The sequence below is a fragment of the Siphateles boraxobius genome, unplaced genomic scaffold, assembly GCF_051911475.1.
Source record: "Siphateles boraxobius isolate OS27281-9 unplaced genomic scaffold, OSU_SipBor_1 41, whole genome shotgun sequence".
In the NCBI taxonomy this organism is placed as follows: Eukaryota; Metazoa; Chordata; class Actinopteri; order Cypriniformes; family Leuciscidae; genus Siphateles; species Siphateles boraxobius.
Window position 1 is genome coordinate 20,384,270 of NW_027509042.1, and position 10,731 is coordinate 20,395,000.

Below are 10,731 nucleotides of genomic sequence, written 5' to 3' on the forward strand. Positions count from 1 at the left end.
CTGTCTGCCATCATTATTGCAACCTTCCCAAACAAGTTGTTATATAAATGAGGTCTGATCATAGTTTTGAAGACTTTCTGACCAAGACCCAACCAGCATCCGCAATTCTCCAACTTTGATCCTCCTCAGTGCGTGGGGGGCCAATATATACAGACATCCTCCATCAACAGTTGATTTTAACTTCTTAATTATTGCTCACATAGTGTAAATGAGAAAATTCCAACAATTAAAAGGTTATCTTAGCCATTTCATAATTTGTGCTGTTCCAACAACCTTTTCTCACACATCATAACCGTTTTCTTACTAGGTCTTCTCATCTGATGGATGACTAAAAATTTGGCCTGTGTCACTTCATATTTCGAGACCAGTGAAACAGGAAGTCATGACATTACTTTTCAGTTTTCTTGATCACTAACGTGAATTAAAAAACATACCGTGGCCTGGTTTCACAGACAGGGCTTAGATTAAGCCAGGATAGTTAAATTAGGACATTTAGTAGCTTTAATAAACATGCCTTAGAAAAAACATTACTGGTACTAATCTTGATACAAAACAATGGCACTGACATATCTTATTATATGGTACAAGTAGTTACAAGTTGCTTTCAGTCAAAATAGCGCCGACATGCATTTTAGTATGGGACTAGCCTTAAGCCTTGTCTGAAACTGGAGGGAAATGAAAGGGAATATACTTCAGATCGATTTTCTTTCAGTTCTTTGATTAAGGGTTAGATTTTTGTAAATAATGTTGAATGAAAGAGGAGAAATTGCGAAAACTAATTTCCTTTATTATACCGTTTAAATCAATATAGGTTCTTGAAAATATGAAATAAAAAATATTTTGGCCAGTACGGGGATCGAACCCGCGACCTTGGCGTTATTAGCACCACGCTCTAACCAACTGAGCTAACCGGCCTTATCAATACTAGATGGAATGTGTTGCATTAATCTGGAAGTCTATAGAACATAGATTTTTTTACCCCCATGTGATTGTGCGTTTACAGTCTTTTGGTTCGCGAAGGCCAGCCGCAGTTAGGTGTAGACAGAGCCATATAGAGACTCTATATGGATCTGGGTGTAGAGCGCTGCTAGCCAATAGGAGCTGAGGAAATTACATGGAGGCGGGACAGAAATAATATACAAAATTCGAGGTTCGATTCCCGTCTTGGCCACAGATACCATAAAATTACCATTCATTTAAAAAAAAAATCTAGATTCACTTTAAGTACGATTAACATATAATAAACAAAATTTCTGCACAAAAATAAAATAAAACCTGTAAGATTTGTTCTTGTGTAGGATGTACAAAATGTGAATTTATCTTAATAAACATTTACATTATAATAGGGTAATTTTATGCATAATCTTGTATAAGAAATGTATTTGTGCTATAAAACAGTATTTGATGTAGTTGTTTCTAAGCCTTTCATTTATACTGTGCTCAGGTTTCCAAATGAAAAGGGATGGAGCTGGAAGTAGGCTACTTTGGTGATGGAAGGCCCATGTTTGTCTCTATAAGCTCAGGCTGAGGTGGATAGCGCCACAAGGAGACCATATTCATGTGGTGTCTTACTGGGTGTGATCCTGGCCAGAGCCCCATGGACTCCATCTCTGTTTTCATCCAAATTTTTTTGATGTAGAGAGCAGTTCCAGCGGCTAATATCTTGCGAGTAGCTAGTAACAGGTGCTTCTGTCTGTGCAGACGCCATCGATGCAGGAGCTGTAGGTGCTGATTGTGCTGCAGGAGGTGGTACAGAGCCATCAGTCTGTGAAGAAGGACTACACACAGGAGCTGCTGGACTGGGAGAACTAGAGACTGCATGTGATGTCGGTGAAGACTGTGGCAGAACTGAACGGAACACAAAGCAAAGGGAATTTATATATGCGTGCATGACACATTTAATGCACGTGTGTTTAACCGTCTTTACTTTTTTGTTCAAGTAGCTGGAAACAGGGGTTTCAGTCAGAGCAGACAGCATCGGTGGAGGTGCTGATTGTGCTGCTTGAGGTGGTCCAAAGCCTTCACCCTGGGAAGAAGGCCTACACACAGGAGCTGACGTTGATGGAGGCTGCGGCAGACCTACAAGGAAAAGCACATGGAGGAAATTAAAAACATATTAAAACACTGAATTTACATGATATGTATTTGATTGTCTTGACAACACATGACTAGAATCATTATTTATTATTTTATTCTATTTATTCTGTCATTTTTTCTAGTAATGCACATTCTAATAATGTTCAAATGTCAGTAAGAAAACAGTCCACTTTTCACAACAAATAAAAACAGTTTAAATAGCATGCATATAGTTCATGAAGTGCAGTTAGATGCACATGAAGTTAGAACAAAAGAACATGTTTTTTAGAACAGGCAAGAACGCTGCCAAAACAACAAATAAGAGAATTAAAATCAGAAATGGAGGATAAGTCTGTATGAGGATAAGTCTGTATTGCCCTTGTACTTGCCGAACTGAATAATGTATTCTCCCAACACCTCTTGCTTGTCAGAGACATCCCCTCCTCTATGTAACACTACAGAACGGGCGTTCAACTTGACCAGATCTTCTCTTTGAGGAGTTGACTTGCCCTGCAGTGAAGTGAAAAACAGTGCTTTCTTCATGAAGCTGTTCTGAAATCAGAATGTATTCATTAGCGTCTCAGCATAAGCATGGAAATACTTAAAGTGAAATAAGACAGTTCATACTAAAGCATCAAATTCAATAATATATATAAAAGAATTATTTTAAAATGCTATAATATTCCATAATATTACTGTTTCTTAACTGAATAAATGCAGCACAAGAGACTTAAAAAAATGTAAACTAGTGTTTATTAAATTTGCATTATTTAATATTATTATTTAAATTGCTTAATATTTGTGTAAAAACATTTTATATAAAAATGAATATGTACAAATGTATGTATAATTTTTTTTAACAAGTTTAACATTTTTTTTAAAAATTATACCATTAAATTGTACACACACATACTACACACACATACTACTGCACATTGCATCTTAATTCACCTTTAACATAACGTTATTTTAAACATATTATTTGAGTGCATAGTAAATCAATGATGAAACATTCACTTTTACAAACAAAGATACCCTTATACACCCAGGAGTTTGGTTTACTGTTTCTCAACGTCACAAACCATTCAACACGATAACAATACGATTACAAGATAATATACATGCAATTTAAATGATAAAATATTTGAATAATAATGTAAATGCGGTTACCTGAGTTAAAATCTGTCTGCAGGTAGTTTAGACAGTAACAAAACAAAAGAAGTTTGCTGACAAGTTGGTAAACAAATATCTCTCCGATCGTAAAACGGGTCTCCCCCCTCCACTGCGAATGATTGATTGACAGATGACACTGCGCTTTTTAAATTCCCCGCCACGGAAAAGTGAAACAGCGCCAAGAAGTCTACGTGTGGCCAAAGGTATATTGCATCCGTAGTGTTAAGCACTACCATAGAGAATGAATGGGAAAAGTTAAGGGAAATTGAGCTTAACCATTTCAACTATGACATTAAAATATAATCAGACCTTTTCATTCAGAGACACATCATTCATAAACTTCTACGAACCAGCTGACGGTATGGCTCGTTGGTCTAGGGGTATGATTCTCGCTTTGGGTGCGAGAGGTCCCGGGTTCAAATCCCGGACGAGCCCAGATATTTTTAAGAGTTTATTCAGAACCTGAAAACAGGTTCACGGCTTTAGTTTATTTGAGTTTGCACCGTCAGACTACTCTACAAGAAACACAGTCAATAATGAAAGCAAAGATTTTTGACGGAGTCGAATTGCTGACTGCCACATAGATCACTATAAATGCGTTGGTGGTATAGTGGTTAGCATAGCTGCCTTCCAAGCAGTTGACCCGGGTTCGATTCCCGGCCAACGCAAGGACTGTTTTACATAATGTAATCATTTCATTTTATTTCGAAAAGTAATCTATCGAGTAGAACCACCAAAGACTGGATATGCATATATTAATTATGTAAAAGAAGAAGAAAAAATCTATATTTAGAATTATATATAATTTTTTACATGTTTTATTTAATAATGTATCATAAAAGTAATGTAAAAGTGCCTGACAAATTGCAACCTGTAGTGCATATATATTCAACTTGTGCATATATATTCAACTTGTTGTTGGACATCATGAAAGTTTGTGGCCTGACTCTGAAAGGAAAAAAAACATCTTATATCCCAAACTTAAGCTAACTTACATGCTAATTCAAGTCGATCACTATAAAAATCACTATAAACCAAACGAAGTGATTGTGAGCAGAGAATGTCTAATATGGGGAGAAGTATGGAGTCAATATAATGCCGCATAGTTTTGCAAAAGAATAAAGTATCGCAAAAGATAATAAACTTTTGCAAAACAAAAATAAAGTATTGAGCAAATAAAAAAAATGTATTTAAAATATTTTATTTTAAAAAATAAAACATTTTATTTATTTTATTTAATAATATTTTATATAAAATATTTCTATTTTATATCTGCACCATATTTTCTATACTCACACTTAACTAAGTTATTTGCAAAGCTGCTTTAATTCTGCGTCGCAGTCGAGCGTGTGATTGGGTGTTTCGAGGCCGCGAGGGCCGTTGAGATAATAGTTATAGCAACTCCATCCGGGGGCCTGGTGTTCGGCCGCTGCCTGCTTGTCAAACTGTGCAGCCACTCTTCTCAATCATTGCATCGATCCGCCTATTTTTGTTTGAGTTCTTAAAGGGTATCTAAACCCCTGGTCAAAGCCTGACTCCACCCACTGGCAATATTTGAAAAATGCTGGAAAAGTGGGCAGACCCCAGCGGAGATAGAGGGGACGAACCGAGGGCAGAGCGGGGGGGCGTGCACCTGAGACCCGCAGTGAAAGCTGCTGTCAAACTAGCTAAAATGGAGTGACGCAAGTAGCTTTGCAACAGAGCGGTCATTTGAAGTCGAGAACTTTTCTCCCCCACCTTCACCTGCAGTTGAGGAGGGTGAATTGTCTGCGGACACCAGCTCAAACTGCAGTCTTGACTCCCGCATCGCAATCGGCATCCGATTATTCTTATATTCAGTCATTTTGAGGTAATTTTTTCCAGGATTATTATTACTATTACGTTCATTGTATTTTGCTGCTATGTGGAAAAAATAATCAGCAAATCGCGCCGGCGCGTTTGTCGACACCAGAGGATTAACTTTAGCCTAATAAGAAGGAACATAAATTGTGATTAAAAATATATGCTCACTCACATCATGACGCCGCTGCGGTGGTGGAGTTCATGCAGGAAGAGGTATGAAGAGCAGCGTTTGGCAGCGCAAGCTGTGTGGAGAAGCCCATTTCCACCTCCATTGCGTTGGAGAAGCAATCCCGATTCCCACGTAATATGCAGGTTGCACACTGGAGCTATAGGCGAGATTAACTACCTTGGCTACACAAAATAATCTAAATAACTATATAAATTCTATGCTAACTATATGCTAATATATACAGTATCTATCCTGATCGTTTTCAATACTTGTAATTCCAACTCCTGACTCGCTACAGTAGTTTTGACGGAACCAGATGCTTTTATACCAGGGGCTGCCAAGGGCGTGGTGAGCTGCACCAAGGGCGTGACCGAGTGACGTCAGAGAGTATTCTACATCAGAGAGTACCCCTACTGCAGGAGCTTTCCGTTTAACCTGAAGAGGGCAGCACTCAGACGTTTTTACACCATATATTTGAAAATTAAAACACTTTATACCCAAATGTCAAAAAATGTACTCGAATCAATGAACAGCATTTATGAAGCTCCATTCTAACAGATAATTATCTTAAAAAAGTTGTTTTAGTGTTTAGTTACCCTTTAAATGGTCTAGTAGTCAGTGGGAGATCTTTTGCCAAGCGTGTCAGAGGTTACGGATCTAATCCGCACTCCTGTAGTTTTTTTTCTCTCATCAAAACTGAATATGTTCATCAGTGGTTACAGTGAAATCACAAAGTAAAATGCACACAAAGGTGTGCCTGCTTGATATACAACCACTGATAAACTTAATCGTTTTTGTGAGGGGGGAAAAAAACTACACTAGTGTGGATTAGAACCGTTAACCTCTCACACGATTGGCAAAAGTTTTGCCACTGGACCAGTAAAGAACAAACAAAAATACTCTCAGATCTATTTATTTGGACACACTAAACACACTGTACTATATAAATCGATTGCTGGATATCGGTAAGTTATTCTACATAGGTACATCTGATTTATGATTTAGTATTGTATTAGCAACCCACCCCACCTGTCCCATCCACTTTTTAAAGTAAAGTTATGCCACGCCTGGAATTCATCAACATCCCTCTGCCATGGTGACTTTAAAGGACAACTAAACACTAAAACAACTTTTTTTAGTTAATGATCTGTTAGAATGGAGCTTCATAAATGCTGTTAATCGATTCCAGTACATTTTTTGACATTTGGGTTTAAAGTGTTTTAATTCTACAATATATGGTGTAAAAACGTCTGAGTGCTGCCCTCTTCAGGTTGAACGGTGGCTACTGCACTTGTATTTTCCTATACATGAATATCAGATGATGTCACCAACGTCTCCTCACTGACGTCACTCAATTCTAAAACTTGTCTTCCGCCATCTTGAGTACCTGATTCGGCAAGATCGATACGTCAGTCGCAAAGGAAGTAGCTTATTCTCTGGCCGAGCCCGAACTTGCGGGCCGATATTTCCCATCACTATCCTCGGGCCGGGCCCTTGATCTAGAGACGTGCACTCCCAATGCAAAAGAGTGCGGCGCGGGACTAGATTTGATGGCGAGTGCGAGCGGCAATGCACTCTAGAGTGTGTGTGCGCGTTGCAGGGAGAATAAAACGATTCGCGGGACTCCCGTGAACTAGAAATATCTATGAATAAAACATATAAAAACTAATAAATTTTTGCAGAAAAGCAACAAGAACTAAAACAAAATAGAAACGATTTACAGGCCAGAGTTTCCTTTTAAAACACGTTTGCAGCGTTGAGCGATGTAACCAATCACAGACATACGTGTTGATTTCTTCAACGCAAAGGCCAAAAGCATTTAAAATAGACTCCCCTCACTGCTCAAAACCTCTATGCTCAAAACGGACTTTTTGTTCAGAGCTCTGTATGCCGACAAATCCTCTAATTGTAACAAACAAAGTGTATATATTATGAAAGATTCATTGTGCAGTCATCTTAATTGATATTAACAGATGTGAGATCGCGATTAACTGATGTCAGCTTTTTAGGAATTATTAAGGGAGCGCACTTTGCGCGCATTCAGTCAAAATCCTTCAATCATATCATGCCCAACCATACACGCAGCTGCTTGCTTTTATGTTATAACCAGTGGTGTAGTCTAGTTTTTTGTAGTGAGTATACTGTGATATACCAGCCCAAGCCCCCCGTACCCCCTCGCCCCTTCTCCATCCCCCCGCCACCAACACCACCCATTTTCTACTGTTTAGTGTTAATCGCCATCTAACTCAGCCAGTAAAGAGCTACATTTAGCCTTAGATGTTATAAGAATATGGTCCCTGAAGCACAGGTTTTATCAACTGACAATTAAAAGACTTAAACATTATAACATTATAACATTTGACTTTGTTGTATATATTATAGGCTGTGATGGTCTTTTGATTAGTTCTTTCATCTTGAACATGTGATTGTTTTTAAATGACCATTGTTGGACTAATATTATATGTACTTGCTAAGTACGATTGATAGTTATTTTGTAATGTAATGTTGTAAATATTGTGTGTACCTGCCCGGGGACTGCAGATGAAAATTAGCTTCGGCTAACTCTGGTACAAAACATCTTTTCGTAAGATTATTGTATTTTGTACGTTGTCCCTGGTAAATAAATAAAGTAAAAAAAAAATAAAAAAAAAAATATAAGCACAAATAAAAAATTACTTTTTAAAAACTTGTGTGATATTCCTTTAAAATTATGTTTTAATAGATTTGATTATTATTATTTTAAAAAGTACATCTTACTGTGCAATTTCTTTCATAATTCCCTCGAGTTAGCCTACTTTATTTATCTCTACAAACTTCTATTTTGGTGGGTTGTAAATTAAAGACATTTGAGCTTCTGTGTGTTTTAATAAACTATTATTATTATTATTATTATTAGGCCTACTTGAAGTATACTCTACTGTGCAATAGTAATATATTTCTGTTATATTTTCTTCAAGTTATACAAAACTTTGATTTTGACAGTTACAACCTGAAGACTTTAAAGTTTGTGAGTGTGTATATGATACGAATGAATGACGATAGTTTTATCAAATGAAATGGTAAAATTCTTGTGAAGTGACTCTCATAAAAGCTCTGCAATGAAGTTCAAATGTGTGCATGTCCTCCTCATAGATGCTGAAAACACCACGGGTGTCACGCGTGCGTCAGTGTGTAGGAGAGCACACATTGGCCCTCATTTATCAAAAGTGCGTACACCAAATTTCCAGCGTACACCTGGCGTACACCCAAAACCACGGTGACTTTGAGATTTATCAATATGGACGTTGGCGTACGGCACGCTCAAATCCTACGCCAGCTCAGGAGGTGGTGTACATGTACGCACGTTTTGAGTTAGTGCGGAAATGCGCAGAAAAACAATTCCTATCACCACAAAACGCACTGACAAACTAAGAGATATGACATATTATGACCCACTGTGAAAAAAACAACAACATAGTAATTATAAACTTCAGTGTTTATTTTTGTGCAACATGGACTTCAATGTTTAATTTGTGTGACTTTACCAAAGCATTTGATTTGTAGGCATATGTATTCCTTCAGTTGCGAGCCTGTGCGCTTTACCTGACGTGTCAAAATGACATTCTTATTTTAAATAATAATAATAATAATAATACAAATAATAATAATAACGACATTCTTCTTCTAAATAACAATAATAATAAAAATCATAATAATATTCTCCTGGTTCGGTGTCAGCTGGAGGCTTGGATCCGGTGGGCCTCCCCCAGTCTGACTCTGGCTCCTCTGACATTTAACAAAAAGAGACAGGGTTGTGTAAATTTATATATTCTAAAATATAAAGAATATTTTTTATATATATTTTACTATACATTCTCTTCAATGCGGCCTACATGTATAATCAAATAAAATGATACAACCCTGTCTCTGTTAGTTAGATGTCAGTTTTAATGATAATGTTTCATATTTTTAAAATGAAAACAAAAAGAAGCAGGGTTGTGTTTTATATTTCGTGCTGTTATATATAAATATATACGTTGCCTGAACCACATTTGTGTGGCCATTAATATGTTTAAGATTTTTTTTTTAATGAAAAGAGCCAGAGTGGTGTTTTATTACATATTTTGTTTTATTGTTGATGAAAAGAGGCAGAGTTGTATTATACCATATTTCGTTTTATTGTTGCCTAAAATATACATAAAGAGATAACCGGAGTAGCCAGAGCGTGCTGAGTGACGCGATCAAGAACGCCGCTGTTGCATTTGCAGAATAACCGGACTTGCGTCCTCTCGTCCTCGGGAGTTCGTTCTCCTGAGTCGAACTTCGCAAGTCTGAACTACCAAGGACGCAAGTCCGAAGTTTGCGTACTTGGTATTGAGAAACGGCCTCGATCTCCACGTCGGAGAAGTTTATCTTCTTTGCCGTCTTCCGTGTGTTCATGGCGTAAAATGAGGGCGTGGGGGAAGCGGAGACTTGAATATATAGGGGCGTGTTATTCTAATGACGATCATTTTCAGCCGCGGCATTTATCATGGGCAGGTATTGCGTAGGCCTACACCTGGATTTCAAAGGTACGCACAGCTTCATAAATCAGGCGGTGAGAGGAGTGTAAGCATAATCTTATGTTACGCCAACAGGCCCGTACGCAAGAATGATAAATGAGGGCCATTGAGCGCTCATTCACAGAAACACGCAGAACATTCAGAGTTTATTTCAATAGCAGTCTTTTTGAGCTTTAATATTCATGGACACTTCCCAGATAGCAATGAGTCGGCGGACCACCGTCGGCAGTAGAAGCGTCAGAATGGCGACATCGCAAACACGTTGGATGGCGCACCGCCGGCGGCAGCCGCCTTTTAAAAGCGGCAGCCGCCTTCATTAAGCGGCCGGCCCGCGGGCCAACCGCCGTCTTTATATTGAAGGCCGTCCTTCCGCGGCCCGCCGGAGGCAAACGCTATTTTCGAGCGCTCGGCCGCCGCTTATTCTGGCTATATATATATATTTTTTTTTATTTATAGCATGCAGTTTAGCAAGAATAATGATTGGTCAAACCAGACAAATTTACAATTGGCATTTTTATTCCACATTTCAAAGTACAGTAACTGTCATTTAAACAAGATATTTCAGATCACTGAAACATAACAGAAAAATAAATAAATCAATATACTAACATGCAGGTTTCCAATTCAATTTTGGTTAAACAGCCTTACAAGCAAATTACAACACTTACAATAAGTGTTCATATAAAAAGGACAGCTCTAGGGTAAAAAATTACCAGTAAACATTATGACAAGTAAAGAGGATATTTGATACCAAATAATGTGCAAGATACCAAATAAATAAAAGTATAACTACATTTACAAGCCATTTCTAACAATATGATAAGTGGTAGTAATTTATAGTAAAGCTCTGGAGTAGAATAGGCCATTATAACGGCAATGCTGACCTGTGGCACAAGGATTTACAAGCTTTATTTGAAAAAGAAAAAAAGA

The 10,731-nt window shown here is 37.7% G+C and overlaps 1 long non-coding RNA gene and 3 other non-coding genes across 4 annotated transcripts in view; 2 read left to right on the forward strand and 2 right to left on the reverse strand.

The window, feature by feature from the left end:
* Positions 1–841: 841 nt before the first annotated feature.
* On the reverse strand, positions 842–915 carry trnai-aau (transfer RNA isoleucine (anticodon AAU)). The gene has a single exon. It is a non-coding gene; the product is annotated as a tRNA-Ile (tRNA).
* A 2,697-nt stretch (positions 916–3,612) lies between these two features.
* trnap-ugg (transfer RNA proline (anticodon UGG)) lies at positions 3,613–3,684 on the forward strand. Its single transcript has one exon. It is a non-coding gene; the product is annotated as a tRNA-Pro (tRNA).
* Positions 3,685–3,845: 161 nt separating this feature from the next.
* On the forward strand, positions 3,846–3,917 carry trnag-ucc (transfer RNA glycine (anticodon UCC)). The gene has a single exon. It is a non-coding gene; the product is annotated as a tRNA-Gly (tRNA).
* Positions 3,918–10,299: 6,382 nt separating this feature from the next.
* Positions 10,300–10,731, reverse strand: part of LOC143707225 (uncharacterized) — a 3,448-nt gene continuing 3,016 nt past the window's right edge. The window contains exon 7 of the long non-coding RNA XR_013193112.1: positions 10,300–10,731. This exon is cut by the window's right edge and continues 253 nt beyond it. This is a non-coding gene — a long non-coding RNA (uncharacterized LOC143707225).